Genomic DNA, 18318 nt, shown 5'->3' on the forward strand with positions numbered 1-18318 from the left:
ATAGATAGATAGATAGATAGATAGATAGATAGATAGATAGATAGATACTGTCAGAACTAACACAGAAATTCAGTAAAGTTGCAGGGTAAAAAATCAACATATAAAAATCAGTAGGTTTTTAATACATTAGTACTGAACTATCTGAAAAAGAAATGAAGAAAAAACAACCCCATTTACAATAGCTACAAAAATAAAATAAAATGCCTAAGATTTTTGTTTGTTTGTTTTTTGAGACAGAGTTTCACTCTGTTGCCCAGGCTGGTCTACGGTGGTATAATTTCAGCTCACTGAAGCCTCAATGTCCCTGGTTCAAATTGTCCTCCTACCTCAGACTCCTGAATACCTGGGACTACAGGCAGCCACCACCATGCCCATTTTTTTTAAGTTATTATTATTATCATTTTTAGTAGAAATGAGGTCTCATTATTTTGTTCAAACTGGTCTCAAACTCCTGATCTCAAGCAATCCTCCTGTCTCAACTTCCCAAAGCGCTGAGATTACAGGTGTGAGCCACTGTGCCCAGCCCCCTAGGAATATATTTCACTAAAGAGGTGAAAGATTTCTACAATGCAAACTAAAAAAAATGAAATAAATTGAGGAAGACACAAATAAATGGAAAGATATCCTGTGTTTATCGATTAGAAGAGTTAATATTTTTAAAGTGCCCATACTATCCAAAGCCACCCACAGATTCAGTGTAACCCCTATCAAAATGCTGATAATATTTTTCACAGAAGTAGGAAAAAAATCCTAAAATTCATGTGAGACCACAAAAGATCCGAAATATCCAAGCAGTCCTGGGCAAAAAGAATGAAGCAAATCACACTGACTTCAAAATATGTTACGAAGATATAGTAACCAAAACAGCATGTTACTGACACACACACAAAAAAACAGACATATAGACCAATGGAACAGAATAAAGAGCCCAGAAATAAATTCACACACCTACAACAAATTTATTTTCAACAAATTGCCAAGAACATACAATAGGGTAAGGACATCCTCCTCAATAAATAGTGTTGAGGAAATTGGATCTCTTACCATATCTAAAAATCAACTGAAAATGAATTAAAGACTTAAATGTAAGACCAATAACTATAAAACTACTAAAGAAAATATAGGGAAAATGCTTCTCAACATTGCACTGGGCAAATATTTTTTGACTAAGCCCTCAAAAGCACAGGTAACAAAAGCAAAACATAGACAAATGGGATTACCTTAAACTAAAAATCTGTTGTGCAACAAAGGTAAAAGAGTGAAGAGACAACCTATACATTGGGAGAAAATATTTGCAAACTATGCATCTGACAAGGGTTAATATCCAGAATATATGAGGAACTAAACAACTCAACAGCAAAACAAAACAAAAACCTGATATAAAAAATGGGGAGAAAGACCCTAAGAGAAATTTCTCAAAAGAAGAGATAAAGATGGCCAAAAGGTATCTGGAAAATAATCAACATCACTGATCATCAGGAAAATGAAAATCTATAACCACAATGAGATATCACCTCACTCTGATTAGAATAGCTATTATCAAAAAGGTGACAACGAGTGTTGGTAAGGATGTGGAGAAAAGGAAACACTTTTACCATTTTGGTGGGAGAGTAAATCACTACAGTCATAATGGAAAGCCGTATGGAGTTTCCTTAAAATATTAAACATAGAAAAATTATACAATCCAGCAATCTCACTACTGTGTATATATCCAAAAGAAATGAAATCAGTATGTCAAAGGAATATCTGCACTTCCATGTGCACTGCAACACTATTCACAATAACCAAGATACAAAATCAAACTATGTGTCCAACAATGGGTAAATGAAAAAGAAATGAAATATATACACACAATGGAATACCATTCAGCCATAAAAAATGAAGTCATATTATTTGAGACAACATGGATGAGCCTGTATGACATTATAAGTGAAATAAGCCAGACACAGAAAGACAAATACCACATGTTCTTACTCATCTGCAGAATCTTAAAAAGTTGGCCTCATAGAGGTATTGAATAGAACAGTGGTTACCAGAGATTAACAAGGGTACAGGAGAGGGGGCATACAGAGAGTTTGTCCAGTGGGTATAAAGTTAAAATTAGAAAGGAATAAAAAGTTCTGGGATCAATGGCATAGTAGTATGAAGGACTATAGACAACAATATGGTATTATATATCTCAAAATAGCCAGAAGGGAAGATTTTGAACATCCCTAAAGAATTGATAACTGTTTGAAGTGATGTATATGTTAATGACCCTGACTTGATTATTATGCAATGTATACATGTATCAAAACATCACCTTGTGCTCCATAAACATGTACGATTGTTATGTGCTATTGAAAGATAAATATTCTACCAGAATTGGATGAATGATGATTTGATAATTTTCACATTACACATTGATGAATAAATATTTGCCTTGATTTGTAAGTAATCTGGTCATACTTCCCCACATTGTCCAATATATGTTAAAAATTTTCAAAATATACAATGTCATTCATATTTTATTATATTTCTGTATGCTGATAGTGTAGAAATGATCACAAGAAGAAACCGTGCTCTAAAATGAACAAATGAACAACATGTGTTGGGATAGACACACATTAAACAATAATATAAGTATCTGCATAATATGTATCTCAAATTATCATTATAAGTTATTATGAGTATTTTAACACACTAGAAAATTTACTTGCTAACAAGTTTCTTCCATTCACACTGCTTGCCTTGTGAATTTATACTTTTGTACTCATGCTACCATCCCTCAAAATGTTTCTTGGAAATCTCTCTTAGAGTAGGTTTTAGAGCCTCCAGCATGTTATTTTTAAAATTCTTGCACATGGGTCATGAGTTGGATTTTTGAAAACAGTTGGAAAAAAATTCAGAAACAAAAGGAAATAATGGAATTCTGAAAAAATTATGAATTAATTTTGGTAGAATTATAAATTCAAGTGCCTGCATGTGCTGGATAGGTAATGTAAAGTGAGTTCAGACAGCCTGCTGGACACTGTAGTAGCTGGAGAGCTCAGGCTACGTGTAAAGGATGCTGGAGTGCAGGATCAGCATAGCCTGGTTTTCCAGTCTTGCAGACTAGGCTGAAAATTTGCATACTGTCTGGACCACCTCAATGTTTTAAATGTTGCCTCAGTTCTTTCAACATTTGATTTGCAATCTCTGCTTTACAATAGTACGTTTTCATAGTGCTTATATTCTATGCAGATTTTACTTAAACTTTTCATAAATATAAATGTCTTCACACTATTTTTTTCTCATCAATTTATCAATAGCATATGACAAAGAGTGAGAGGGAGAATGGAAAGATATAATATGGTCTTCCCCATATAAAATAGCATTTTCCTTCTACTTTACCCTCACATATTTTTGCCATCACATTATCAGCATGTGACAGATTGTGTATTTACATATTCGTCTTTTTCACTACTATAACCTAAGCTTTATGAAGATTGTTGTTGTTGTTGACTGATTTATCCTTAGTTATTAGAATATTTATTGGCAAATAATAGACTCTTAATAAATACACATTGAATGAATGAATATTACACAGATAGGCAACTATATAGAAGAAGTGACAAGGGAATTACGGATATTTAACTTTGACAAGAAAATATACAATCAGGAATACATACGATTGTATGTTGGAGCTGGCTCATACTGGTCTGCAAGAGGTGACGGTGTGCATCTCTTCTCAGCTCTGCATACAGTGGCGTCCCATTGGTTGGTTGAAGTAAGGCATGGTGAGATTAATTGCACCTCAGAAATCAGCAAATGATACAAATATTGTCTCATTTACCAGCATACTATTGGATACAAGAGTTATGATATATTGACTTAGTCAAAAGAAGCACTTTCTAATATTTAGAGCTATCTAACAACAGAATGGCCTATCTCACAGTGAGTATTTGGTTCTGCATTAAAGTTTCACTTATTGAAACTATACATCAGTGGTCTCCAATCTTTCTGGCACCAGGGCCTGGTTTCGTGGAAGACGATTTTTCTACAGATGAGGGAAGCTGATGAGTTTGGGATAAAACTGTTCCACCTCAGATCATCAGGCATTAGTTACATTCTCATACGGAACGTGCAACTAGATTCCTCACATGCACAGTTCACAATAGCGTACTGCTCCTGTGAGAATCTAATGCTGATCTGACAGGAGGTGGAGTTCAGGTGGTTGTACTCTCCTGCCAGTTGCTCGGCTCCTGCTGTGCGGCCTGGTTCCTAAAAGATCAGGAAGCCATATCCTTCCGCGGTCTGGGGGTTGGGGACCCTTGGTATACATCGTAAAACTTATTCGAGCTTGTAGAATCGCTGGGACCATAAGATATTTTGCTCCTTTGAATATAGTGTCATTTTTCCTATGGCTGCTTTTAAGATTTTTCTAATCCTCATTGGTTTTTCTAATGTTTTAATAAGGTATGTCCAATTTTGGAATTATTTTTATTTATAATTTTTAATAATATTTTATTCATTTACTTTAGATTCTTGGAGCTTCTTGAATTTGTGGTTTGGTATCTTCTATCAGTTCTAGAAAATCTCAGTTATTATTTATTTAAATATTTTCTCTGCCATATTCACTTTGTTCTATTTCTGAGATGTTATACTTTCTCATTGTACTCTCAAAGTCCCTACCCCTTCCTTTATATTTTCCATCACTTTGTCTACCTTTTAGTTTCTTCTAATATTGCTTCTAGTTTATTAATTCCTTCTTCAACTGTGTCTAATCAAATTATAAATCCCATAGAATTTTTTTGCAAAGTTATTACATTTTTCTGTTATTTATTTTCTATTTGGTTGTTTTCCAAATTTGCCATGTCAACTTTTATAGTTTATAGCACCATACTGAAATATTTATACTTGATATTTTATTTTTTGTGAATAATATAAGCATGTTTGTTTTTATAGCCTTATACTTCATTTATGATAAACCTAGTATATCAAGAGTAGTATATATCAAGCATTTGTGGGTATGTTTCTATTTGCTGTTGTATCAGCTTGGTTTCATTCCTGGATTCTTGTTTCCTGTATGCCTGTTTAAGTGTGCTGGACATTGTTTTTCAGCATAATTTGTAAGAATAATTGGAAATCTATGATGACAAGCATATTCCTTCAAAGAAGACTTTTTTTACTTTTTGCAAGTAACTGTAAATAATAGTCTGGGACCATTTTAATCTCAGTTCAAGCTTTAAGATTTCCTGGATTATTCAGATGACAAACAACCAGGCTAAAAGTCTATGGAAACATTCGTTTATTTTCAGTTACTATTTATGATGGAAGTACAACATTTTTATGTCTCAGTTTAATGAAATAAATGATTAATTAGAGTCTCCATTTTAAGTGGAACCCAGGCTTTGACTCTTGCTCTATAGCCCCATGACATTGCAGAAAGCTTAGCTTAACTTCAGAGCCTTTTCTCTGCAATGTTAGAGTTTACTTATTTTGGGGTTCTTGTCTTCCCACTGGCTCTGTGCTGTTAATCCTCCACCTTCTTGTTAATGCATAGCTGCTTTTCAGATTTTATTTTTATTCACATAATTTGTTGTTTTCCTCATTTAAAAGTTTTTCTGAATTCTGAATTCTCCATCACTCTAAATTGAACAGTGATTAATATTTTGAGAATTTGTATGTCTTAAAATACTCTTATCCTTATTTCACTTTTATACTTAATGAATAGTTTGGTTGGTTATAAAGTACTGTGCTAAAATAATTTTTCTTCGATTTTTTTGAAGGCATTCTCCATAGTTTTCTAGATTCCAGTATTGGTATTGAGAATTCTAACTCTAGTCTTAGTTCCAATACTTCGGCTTTATTTCTTCTTAGTGTAAGCTATCAGGATTATACCTTTGTCCTTAATATTTTGTAAACATTCATGATAATGGGCCATTCTATGGATTTAATTTATTGTGCATTAATCTCTCTAAGTGTGGAGATTTATGTCCTACAATTGTGGCAAGCTTTCTTTGTTAAATTTTTACTCTCCATCTTCTTCCTCTCCTCCCCTGAATCCTCCATTAATCAGATAATGAGGCTTCCTAGGATGATTTTCTAATTTTTTATTCTTTCTCTTCTATTACCCACACTTCTTTTTTTGTGTTAATGTGTGAGAGGTTTTCCTGATTTTATTTTCTAATTCTTCTACTGGATTTAAATTTCTGATGTATATTTTCATTTCCAAGAGTTCTTCTTCTCTGTTCCTATTTTTGTATATCAATCTACTTTGTTTTTTGTTTTTGTTTTGTTTGTTTTTGTTTGTTTGTTTTTTTGAAACAAAGTCATATTCTGTTGCCCAGGCTGGAATGCAGTGGCACAATCATGGCTCACTACAGCCTTGACCTCCTGGGATCAGTTGATCCTCCCACCTCAGTCACCTGTGTAGCTGAGACTACAGGTATGTGCCACCACACTCTCGAGTTCTTTTTTTTTTTTTTTTTTTTGTATTTTTTTTGTGGAGATGGGGTTTCGCATGTTGGCCAGTTGGCCAGGCTTGTCTGGAACTCCTGTTCTCAAGCCATCTGACCACCTTGGCCTCCAAAGAGCTAGGATTACAGGTATGAGCCACCATGCCCAGCCAATCTGCTTTTGTTTTATGGCTGTGGTATCTTCCTTTGTTGAGAGAGAGAGAGAGAGAGATTTAAATGCCAATTTTGTGTTTGTATTATCTCCGTATATTTGCCTTTTTTTTCCTCTTCCTTTACTTTTTCTGTTTCTGTGGTTGAAAGCAGAGAAGATTCTTCCTGTCTCTTAGAAGGGGGTAGTTGGGATGAGCCTAGCTATCAATGGTGGGAGAGAGGAGTCTAAAGGCCTACTCTTCAGCATGCAGACTTTCCTTAACCCTCTTGATTTCTTCTCTCCACAATTGTCCTTCTTGCACTCTTCTTGCTATTCCAAAGTTGAGTCTCTCAGGTTCCATTTTCCCCTAAATTTCAGACTCCTATGAGGCAGTTGGGAAGATGAATGGAAACAGTCATAGCTTATTTTTGTATGGCAGAGTTGTGAGAATGGAATCAAAACTAAGCTGCATAGATACTTGTGTTCAGAATCTCGATTTTTAGCCACAATCCTCATCCAACCTTCCATACAACCTGAAAAATGGCTTTTTGCTAAGAGAAACCCAATGTCTTCAATTAGATCACCTCTGAAGGCACTTTTTAAAAGTCACTTATTTTACTAAGTTACCACTCTCATCTTTCAAAAATTTGTTGACATCTGTTCTCCCCGCTTCTATTCTCATTGCCTCAGTGGAATTTTACAATTTTTATTTCTTTAAATTTGGGGTGGTTTCTAGACATAGCAGAAATAAAGGTGTATTTCAATTTTCTATCAAGGATATAAAGGACCTCTTTAAGGAGAACTACAAACCACTGCTCAAGGAAATAAAAGAGGACACAAATAAATGGAAAAACATTCCATGCTCAGGGATAGGAAGAATCAATATCATGAAAATTGCCATACTGCCCAAAGTAGTTTATAGATTCAATGCTATCCTGATCAAGCTACCAGGTTTGAGCACAGAACAGACCAGTCTTGATCACAAGACTTTCTTCACAGAATTAGAAAAAAAGCTACTTTAAATTTCATATAGAACCAAAAAAGACCCCATATAGCCAAGACAATCCTAACCAAAAAGAACAAAGCTGGAGGCATCACACTATCCGACTTCAAACTATACTACAAGGCTATACTAACCAAAACAGCATGGTACCAGTACCAAAACAGATATATATACCAATGGAACAGAACAGAGACCTCAGAAATAACACCAGACATTACAACCATCTGATCTTTGACAAACCTGTCAATAACAAGCAATGGGGAAAGGATTCCTTATTTAATAATTAATATTGGGAAAACAGGCTAGCCATAAGCAGAAAACCGAAAGTGGATGCCTTCATTATACCTTATACAAAAATTAACTCAAGATGGATTAAAGACTTAAATCTAAGACCTAAAACCATAAAATCCCTAGAAGAAAATCTAGGCAATGCCATTCAGGACACAGGCGTGGGCAAAGACTCCATGACTAAAACACCAAAAGTATTGGCAACAAAAGCCAAAATTGACAAATGGGACCTAATTAAACTAAAGAGCTTCTGCACATCAAAAAAAAAAAAAAAAAAAAAAAAAAAAAACAAAAGACTATCATCAGCGTGAACAGGCATCCTACAGAATGGGGGAAATTTTTGCAATCTATACATCTGATAAAGGGCTAATATCCAGAATCCACAAGGAACTTAAAGAAATGTACAAGAAAAAAGCAAACAACCCTATCAAAAAGTGGGTGAAGGGTATGAACAGATGCTTCTCAAAAGAAGACATTTATGTGGCCAACAAACATGAAATAAAAGCTCATCATCACTGGTCATTACAGAAAAGTAAATCAAAACCACAAAGAGATACCATCTTACACCAGTTAGAATGGTGATCATTAAAAAGTCAGGAAACAACAGATGCTGGAGAGGATGTGGAGAAATAGGAATGCTTTTACACTGTGGGTGGGAGTGTAAATTAGTTCAACCACTGTGGAAGACAGTGTGATAATTCCTCAAGGATCTAGAACCACAGATATCATTTGACCCAGCAATACCATTACTGGGTATATACCCAAAGGAGTATAAATCATTCTGCTTTAAAGATGGATGCACATGTATGTTTATTACAGCACTATTCACAATAGCAATGACTTGGAACCAACCAAAATGTCCATCAATGATAGACTGGATAAAGAATATGTGGCACATATACACCATTGAATACTATGCAGCCATAAAAAAAGGATAAGTTCATGTCCTTTGAAAGGACATGGATGAAGCTGGAAACCATCATTCTCAGAAAACTAAGATAGGAACAGAAAACCAAACACCACATGTTCTCCTCCATAAGTGGAAGTTGAACAATGAGAACACATGGACACAGAGAGGGAAACATCACACACCAGGGCCTGTCAGGGGGTGGAGGGATAGGGGAGGGATAGTGTTAAGAGAAATATCTAATGTATATGATGGGTTGATGGGTGCAGCAAACCACCATGGCACAAGAGGTATTGTTATATACCTATGTAACAAACCTGCATATTCTGCACATGCATCCCAGAACTTAAAGTGTGTGTGTATATATATGTAAATCCTATTGATCATTAAAAAAAATCAGATGAAATTGGCTCTTTAAATGTTTTCTCCTAGCTCCCATCCATTGTCATGTTTTCTGTGGCCACATTTAGGCTTGTTCTCAGATCTGTATTTCCAATCTAAATCCCATTTCTATTCTATTATTAGTAGTAGTACAAACATAGTAATAAAAACAAACATTTAAATAAAATCTAATAAATACCAACTATTCTTCTAAGAACTTGACATGTGCAAACTCATTTAAGCCTCAACCCTGTGAAATAGTGTATCAGTTATGTATTGCCACAATAATGCTATATAGCAAACTACCCCAAAACATAAAACTGTAAAAACATAATTACAACAATAGATCTTTTTATTCTTTCTCACGAGCCACTGTTTCTGCTGATCTTGGCCAAGTTCAAAAGACATTGAGTTGGCTCACTCAACTGTGTACAGTCAGCTGCCTTGTTGAATGGGTGCTGGGAGTATAGGATGGCCTCAGTTAGGACTGCTTGGTTATTCTCAAATGGTCTCTCATTTTCAAAATGCTAGCCTGGACTTATTTCCATTGCCATAGGAAGGTTCTAACAGAGAGAGAGAGAGAGCGGAAGCAGGCAATGCTTCTTAAAGCCTAGGCTTGGACTGCACACTGTTACTTCCCACATATACTATTGGACAGATCAAGTGAAAACACCTAGGTCAAGAGGTGGGGAATAGACTTTGTTTCTAGATGGAAAAAATACACAAAGTGCCAAGTGTATGCATCCAGGAAGGGGTAAAGAACAGGACTAGTTTTGCCACTTACTAGGATATTGTTATTAATCCTTATTTTAGAAGAAACTAATATATAGCAGGGTTAAGCAACTTACTCAAGGTCATGGACTAATGAGACAGTAGCACTAGTATTTAAATACTAGCAGTCAGGTTTCATTCTGTGCTGTTAACTTCTACATGGTGCTGTCTCTCAGTTGAAGGAATGATAGAGGAGGAAAGGCAAAAGGCAACAAATGGGCTTTGAAATAACTCTACGGAGATAATTAAAAGACCGCATAAAAGAAGGAAAAAATAACTTACTTCAGGAATTCAACACTAAGAATCCTACTCCCTTCATGAAATCAGAAAAGGTTTGCATGAACCCTGTAGGCCTTTGAAAGAGAGAAGGCATAGTGTTGATGGTCACTAGCTTACTGAAGGCTGCAGCTTGCAGGAATCCATCTCATCAGAGTAACTGGAAAGAGGCCACAGTATCCAAAAACAAAAACAACAAAAGTCATGTGCTGGGATAAGTTCTTGACTGTATGAATAGCCAGGAAAAAATATTTTGAATCTTCTTGTCCCAGCTGCGATATTAACTTTGAATTTTGTCATATAGTTGATTAAGTTGCTTTATAAGACTAAATTTTTATAAGATGTGTACATAGGAATATGACTTCCCTCTCCTAAGTTAACATAACAGATATTACCAAATGTGTTGCGAAGTTGACATTCTTAAGTTTTAATTTATAGTTTTATTGCTCCCTGCAATAGCATCTTCTTTCATTTCCTAGTCCCCAGTTTTTCCATTTTGTTTGCAGTAGCCAGATAAATCTATCGAAATGCACATGTGATTGCAGCATTCTTCGGTAATCACCATTATCTTCATACTGACAAAGGTCACTCTTTAAGGACCTTTATCAAGTGTCCTCTCTTTAGTTCCCCAACCTATGTCTTACCATTGTTTATCCCCCAGCTAAATACCTTGGAGAATTCCAAGTGCGTCATCCACTGTATTGGTCTGTTCTCACGTTGCTAACAAAGACATATCCAAGACTGAGGAATTTATAAAGGAAAGAGGTTTAATGGACTCACAGTTCCACATGGATGGGGAGGCTTCACAATCATGGCAGAAGACAAAGGAAGAGCTAAGGGAGGTCTTACATGGCGGCAGGCAAGACAGCCTATGCTGGGGGAACTCCTGTTTATAAAACCATCAGATCTTGTGAGAAGTGTTCAACATCATGAGAATAGTATGGGGGAAACCGCCACCATGATGCCATAATCTCCACTTGTCTCTGGTCTTGACACATGGGCATTATTATAATTCTGGGTGAGATTTGGGTGGGGACACAGGGCCAAACAGTATCATCCACCTTCATGTCTCTTTCTCTTTACTCACCTGCTTTCTTGACAAGAAATATCTTCATCAGCCCTTCCTTCCCTCCCTCCCTCCTTTCTTTCTTCCTTGCTTGCTTTTCCTTCCTTTTTTTTCTTTATTTCCTTTGCCTATTTGAGAGATTGGCAAGGAAAGTAATGCTGGAATTGAAAACACATATAACTAATACCAGCCGAAATAATTGTGAGCAGAAGTGATATGCCTTCTGAGCCAAGGCAGAGGAAAGATTATATGTAATTCTCAGACTTCTTCTCATCCTCATTGGCTAAGAAGGGCACAGGTCCCAGATGGAACAGCTATAAGTTCCTCCATCTGGATCCCTAAGTAACTTTGGGAAACACAGCCCTTCTCCAACCTGTGATCAACTTGTACTACAAAGGAGAACTCAGTTTTCTTCTGCTAAAATACTGAGATTTGGAAATTAATGTGTGCTGTGTTATAACCTAGGTTACTAGAAATATATTATTGCAAATTATTTTTAATATTCATTTTTGTCATTATCAGTGAATTTGAAGTTTCAGATAATTATTGAACATTTATATGTTATTTATATATTTATTATACTTAGTTCTTTGGTAAAATGCTATTTATGTCGTTTGCCTATTTTTCTAGTAGACTCTTTATGTTGATTTATAAAACATGTTTATATATTAGGCTACAGTAACCCTTTCATGTCATTGGTACTGAAATACCATTTCCAATTTATTAACTGCCTTTTATTATCATTTTATGATGTATTTTATGTCCAAAGGTTTAAAAATTATATACTGAGTAATCTATAATTATTTAAAACTTTTGTTCTTATTTTACGAGAAAGGCCTTCTAAAATCTGATAGATTGGTTTTACTCTGAATTTACTATTTTCTAGTTTTAAAAGGTGAAATTCTATATTCCATTATGATTTATGTTGTTGCATGCTATCTGGTAGGAATATAGCTTTGTAATTAGTACATTCATCTTAAAACTGACTTGACTCTTTCTCCTAAATTAAAAAGACAACTCTGATGATCTGCTTTTGAGTTATTCCTTAAGCTACCTTCTCTTGATGTTAAATATCCATTCAGAGGATTCAGAACACCTTGGACGCTTCGCCTCCCCCTGGAGATCTGTCCACTCCAGAGATGCTGAGCTCACCAAAGGTGTACAGGCGGGAAGCAGGGACCTCTGTGGAAGTCAAAAGAGGAAATGCCTGACTCAGCAATGCAAGCAGGTTGTGAGTAGAACAGGAAACAGTTATCTTCCTCAGTGCCTCTTTAGTTAGCAATTTATTTATTCACTGAGTCATTCAGACTTTCCTGTGGTAGTAAAATAAATTGAAAATTGAGAAGCATTTTGCCAGGCAAATGAAAAACACCCTTGAATTGTTTTGCAGTTGTGTAAGTGAAACAATAAGTAATTTACAGTCATTGAGACTTCCACTATGCTTAGAGAAAAACACACCATAGGTAGTAAAAACTTACCTCACCATATTTTTCATTACATGACATGTGTTCTAAAATTTGTATTAGGATATAATACTTGGTTCTCTCACTAAGTACACGTAGATGTTCCTCCTTTAACACAAAGGTCTGATGAGAACCACAAGATCAATAAAAGCCTGTAAAACTGAGGTTCTAAAAATTTCACTCAGAAATGTGTAATTAGAAGTATGTCTGAGTTATGGTGGTGGAGTATGGGTTTGTGTGTGCACGCTTTCACAAGAAAGGGAGCAAGAGAGAGAGAAAAAAAGGAGGTAGAGTGAAAGGAAGAGAGATATAAATAGAGATGATAGAGAGAGACTGAGAGACAGAAACAGAGGGGACACAGAGGGGGAATCAGAGAGAGACTGAGAGAAAAATCTAGAGACAGAGATAGGCAGCAAGAGAAAGAGTCAGACACACACACAAAGAAACAGAGAGGGGAGAGAGAGAGAGAAGGGAGAGAGAGAGACGTTGAGAGAGCTAGTGACACACGTCTACACACAGGGGACCCAAGGAGATGCAGCCTGATCAGAGGCAGGTTTATTTACCAAGTCAATAGCCTTCTGCTTTAAAAGCGAGTCTTCCTCATTGATGAAATGGACCATCCCACCATCTTACTTTAGCCTGACTCACATTACAAAGAATTTTTCATGGCGCTGGGCTGTGATAGTTCTGGGAAAGAAGGAAGATGGATGTTCTTAGTACCAACAATACAGAGAGCTGATAATAGCAACCACATTACCAGTTTTTTTTTTTTTTTTTGCATTTATAGAAAACAAATGCAAAAACAGGTCCTATGATGCTAGCTCAAAGCACTAATCTTTATTTTGATATCCCAGGAAGTTGCAAATGAAACTCTACATGGAATTGGTCTGTTGGTTTAACATTAGAGAGAAGTAAAAATGATGGGAATTAACTCTATCAGTAATTGTTTTGTGAATTTCCTTGTGTTTTAACATCTAGAGGAAGGTGACAAAAAACACTTACATGCAAAAATTATATTTTGTGCACTAAATACAAGTTTTCCAAATATTGACAGTTATATTTCTAAATTTCTTAATACACAAACCATTTTTTAAAGGTTTTATTGTTCCAATTCTATCTTTTTGAAGATTATTAATTATGTACTATGTTTCAGGTATAGCCCTAAGCAGTGGGGATAAATCAGTGAACAAATCAGCAAATATTTGTGCCTTTATGGAGCTTCTATTCTGGTATGGGGAGATAGACAATGAAACTTAATAAATGATTAAGTTGCATGGTATTTAAGAAGGTTATAAGTACTATGAAGAAAAATAAAGCAACTTAAGGTGGCTAGGGAATAACCAGAGGGTTAAGGGCTGCAGTGAGGATTCTGGAGTTAACTGAAGGTAGAGTCATAAGGATTTGTTAACAGATTGGTTGTAGGATATAAAACAAGTGCAAAGGCCCTGAGATAAAAAAAAAATCCTCATTTATTTCAAGAACACCAGGAAATCCATTGTGACTGAAGAATAAAGATCAAAGGGAAGAGAATTAGCAGAGGAGATCAGAGAGGTAATGGTGGGGCCAGAAATATAGGACTTTGTAGGCAATTGTAAGAATTTGAGGGGGGAGGTATTTATTGCACTGGTTTAAGCAGAAGAGTGACACGATATTACACTTTAAACTGATCACTCTGGTTGTCTTGCTGAGAACAGGCTGGAGTGGGTAAATGGTGAAAAGCAGGAAAACCAGTTTGGAAAATGGTGTGCTAATCCAGTTAATAGAAGTTAGTGTTTATTCCAAGGCAGTAACAGGATATTAGGAAGAGGCCAGACCCTATGATTATTTGAAGGTAGAGTAACCAGAATTTGTTATCAGATTGGATGTAGGGTGTGAAGAACAGAGAGGAGTCAAGGATAAGTCCACGGTTTTATATGTGAGCACTGGAGTGATGGTAATTTTATTAACGGGGATGAGAAAGGGGAGCAGCATTTGGGAGAGAAGAAAATGTTTGTTTGGATATGCTCATCCAACGTGTAGGTGTCATTTTAGACCTTCAGGTATATGGATGTGGCATTCACGGGAGAATTGTGAGCTGCAGATAGAAATTTGAAGGTTGTTTATGACTGGGTGATGTTGAAAATTGTGAGTCAGGATAAAATGACCAATGCAGTGAAGGTAGTTAGAAGAGTGGCTAAAGGACTGGGCTGTGGGGCACTTGGGCATTAAAATGTCTAGGAGAGGAGGAAGGGCTTACATAGGAAACTGAATAGGAGTAATCAGTAGGGGAGGAAGAAAATAAGGAGTCTGTCTTGAAAGCCAAGTAATGAGCCTTTTTAAATGTTTCTAGGTAGTCAAATAAGGTGAAAAATAAGAATTTGCCAGTGGTTTAGCAATATCTAGGTCACTGAAGACTTTGATCTAGCCATGGTTCAGTAGAGTGACAAGAGTAGGAGAAAGGGAGGACATGAAGGTACAAGGAACAGATAAATGATTGTGTTTCATTTAAAAAATTAGTTTCAGCTGGGCAAGGTGACTCACGCCTGTGATCCTAGAACTTTGGGAGGCCAAGGAGGGTGGATCACCAGAGGTCAGGAGTTTGAGACGAGCTTGGCCAACGTGGTAAAACCCCGTCTCTACTAAAAATACAAAATTAGCTGATCCTGGTGGTGAACACCTGTAATTCCAGCTACTCAGGAGCCTGAGGCAAGATAATCACTTGAACTTGGGAGACAGGTTGCAGTGAGCCGAGAAAGTTTCATATGGTAGAAGTAACAGTACACTTGTATGCTGATGGAAATGGTAAAATATAGAAGTGGGGAAATTGATGTTGCAAGAGAAAGAAGAGAGATTTGGGGAGCTGGTTCCTTGAATAGGTTAACCATAACCTAAGGCAACATAGTGAATGATTGAGGAGTTGCCCTTGGGTAAGAATGCAGGCAGTTTATCTATAACAAAGGAAAACAGAGTGAAGGTAGTTATTAGGTGCAAATATAATGATGAGAGCTTGTTAGAGTGTCTTCTGATTGCTTCAGTTTATTTTTCTTCTTTTTTTTTTTTGAGCAAAGTAGAAAGCAGAGTCATTGGGTGAGGGTGACAATAGGAGAGGTGTTGAGCATGAGGAGGGAGAAAGACATTTATGAAAATAATCATCCAGACAATGGATTGGATAATCAGTACGTACAAATAATGTAGAGGTGGGGCTGCATGAGGGGTGTCCTTCTGACCAGTGTTGCTCAGGGTAGTTCAGTACTTCTAGGCTGGTCAAAAATTAGTAGAGTTCTACTCTTAGTCTCTCTCCTCTTCTGTCTCCGCTTCCCAAGGAATCCAGCCAGAACCTCTGTCTCTTTCTCTACCTAAACTGAACTGCTTGCACTCCTGTGATTTATATATCATCCTTGTCTCCAGTTGTTCATACTTTATAACTTACTGTTATTAGTTATTATATTAAGAATTAATGTTGTCCATGGAGGTTATGATTGGCTAAGCTTGGATATGTAACTAGATTTAAAACAAGGAACTGTTGTCTCTGAATCAAGTTTGTGGATTGGAATTATGGAGACTTGATTATAAGTTAATGTAAACTTTTAAAAATAAGCAATAGATAGCATCTGGCCATAAAAACCTTTTATTCTGGATATTTAATGAATGGGCAAGAAGGATATATACTTTTGTGAATGTGTAGGAAATGTACCTATTCTGTTCTTATGTGAACAGGAAAGAAAGTGAGGGCTAGAGGAGCCCCCGGAAAGAGGAGCATTTTCCCATTTTTACTTTTATCAACTTAGCAGAAAATAAACGCCTTATGGCTGTGGAGGAATAGTCAGTGCCAGATGAGCAAAGCTAAATGCAAGACTCTGCAGTGCCAAGCTCCACGGAATCCCTAAATACTCACTGACGGATCTTGATTCCAAGTTCAACATATTAGTGTGAGTTGAATGAGTGTTTCATTAATACTCTAAAATCTAAGTCAGATTGAAGAAAGATCACGAATAGCTAAGAATTACTCTTATAAATATAATGAGGAGTAGAACGCGTAAGAGAAGTCAGGAAAATATAAAGAAACTGTGGACTCAAAGTCAGAAGTCCTGAGTTTTAATCCTGGTTTTGCCATTGCCTAGAAACCTTAAAGAAATCCTGTAACCAGTAAAGCCCTGAACTTCTTACTTGAAAATGCAGGCTTGAGTTAGATGTCTTCTAAAGACTTTTAGCACGAAAAGGTAATTATCTGAAGTTAATCTTTATTATCTTAATGTATTTAGTTTTTTAATTTTTAAGGAAAATAGGTATTTAGTTTTTGATAATATGTTTTGTTTTTGTTAATAAAATTAACACATTTAAAAAAATATATAGAAATCTAGACAATAAAAAAGTGAAGGAAGAAAGCACATCCAGTCCTATCTCTCCCTAGTAACATTTCATGTCTGTAAGGCTACCATATAACAGTTGCTATTGTGAATGAAATATCTTTGTTTTGTTTTAAATAGTTGTTTATTTATTATAGAAAAGCTCCATTTAAAAATATTAATTTCTTAACTGATTGTCTTCGCTGAACACTCTATCTTAAGTTACTTTTAGTCAATATCCTTGTTTTCTTCATGTAGCAAACTATTTTGTCTACAAATAAAATTTAACAAATTTTGAGTCTTTATTAAAATTTTGTTAAAATTTAACAGAATTTGAGTCCTTTTGATGGTTTATGCATAATATTCTTAGAAAACATTTTTAGTGATTCCTTTGACTAGCTTTCCTAGAAGAATATTAATAGTAATGGTGAGAGAGAAAATTTCTGGCTGTTAAGTTTTTTTTCTTTAAAAAATATGCTAAAGGTCTTTATTAAGAAGTTTTTTAAAAAAGTTGAATAGGCATTTGATGACTTTTTAGAACATATGGTGACTACAGATTCTTTTCCTCAGTCTATTTATGGGATAAATTATATTAACAAACCTTCTAGCATTAAACCATTTTTATATTTTGCAATGAACATCAGTTGATCATTAATAGAATTTCAGTACAGCAATGGATTACAAATATTAACATCTTATTACTAAATTTTACTGTTAAATTTATGTTGAAATGGGTCTGGGGTTTTATTATTTGTAGGTTTTTTTGGTTGAGTTTTGCTTCGGGGTTACATGGATTTTGTATAAAATTATGTGAAGCCTTCCTTCTTCCTCTGAGCTCACAGAAGTAAATTCCTTGAAATCTGAAAGAATTCTTCTATAACACTTGTTGTTCTATAATAGCTTTGTCGGCTTTCTTTTATTATTGATTTATTTTGGTTCACTTATATTTTTCTAAGAAAAATGTCTTTCAAACAGATTTTTAAACTTATATGCATGGGGTTCAATACTTTACACAGAGTTAATAGCTTTCCTGAGAACTTGAAAAATGGGAAATTATATGATAATTGTATGACAGTTTGTATTATTGTATAACTTTGTATTATTGTATGCCTTGACACTACAGTTCCTCCTTAAAATTTTCTCCTTTTTCCTGAAATTAATCTATTTGCAAAGAATATGCTTAATCTGTTTCCCATGTTGCAATTTCTGCTGTATTTTTAAAACATTTTCTTTTTTTTTGCTTGTACTCATCTTTGAACAAAGACTGT

At 35.4% G+C, this 18318-nt stretch overlaps 1 long non-coding RNA gene across 1 annotated transcript; it reads left to right on the top strand.

Moving 5' to 3' along the window:
• The first annotated feature begins 9190 nt into the window (after positions 1-9190).
• Positions 9191-12285, top strand: LOC111553131. The gene is made up of 2 exons (XR_002734826.2): positions 9191-9826; positions 9878-12285. It is a non-coding gene; the product is annotated as an uncharacterized LOC111553131 (long non-coding RNA).
• Positions 12286-18318: the final 6033 nt, after the last annotated feature.

This window comes from Piliocolobus tephrosceles, chromosome 7 (assembly GCF_002776525.5).
Source record: "Piliocolobus tephrosceles isolate RC106 chromosome 7, ASM277652v3, whole genome shotgun sequence".
Taxonomy (NCBI): Eukaryota; Metazoa; Chordata; class Mammalia; order Primates; family Cercopithecidae; genus Piliocolobus; species Piliocolobus tephrosceles.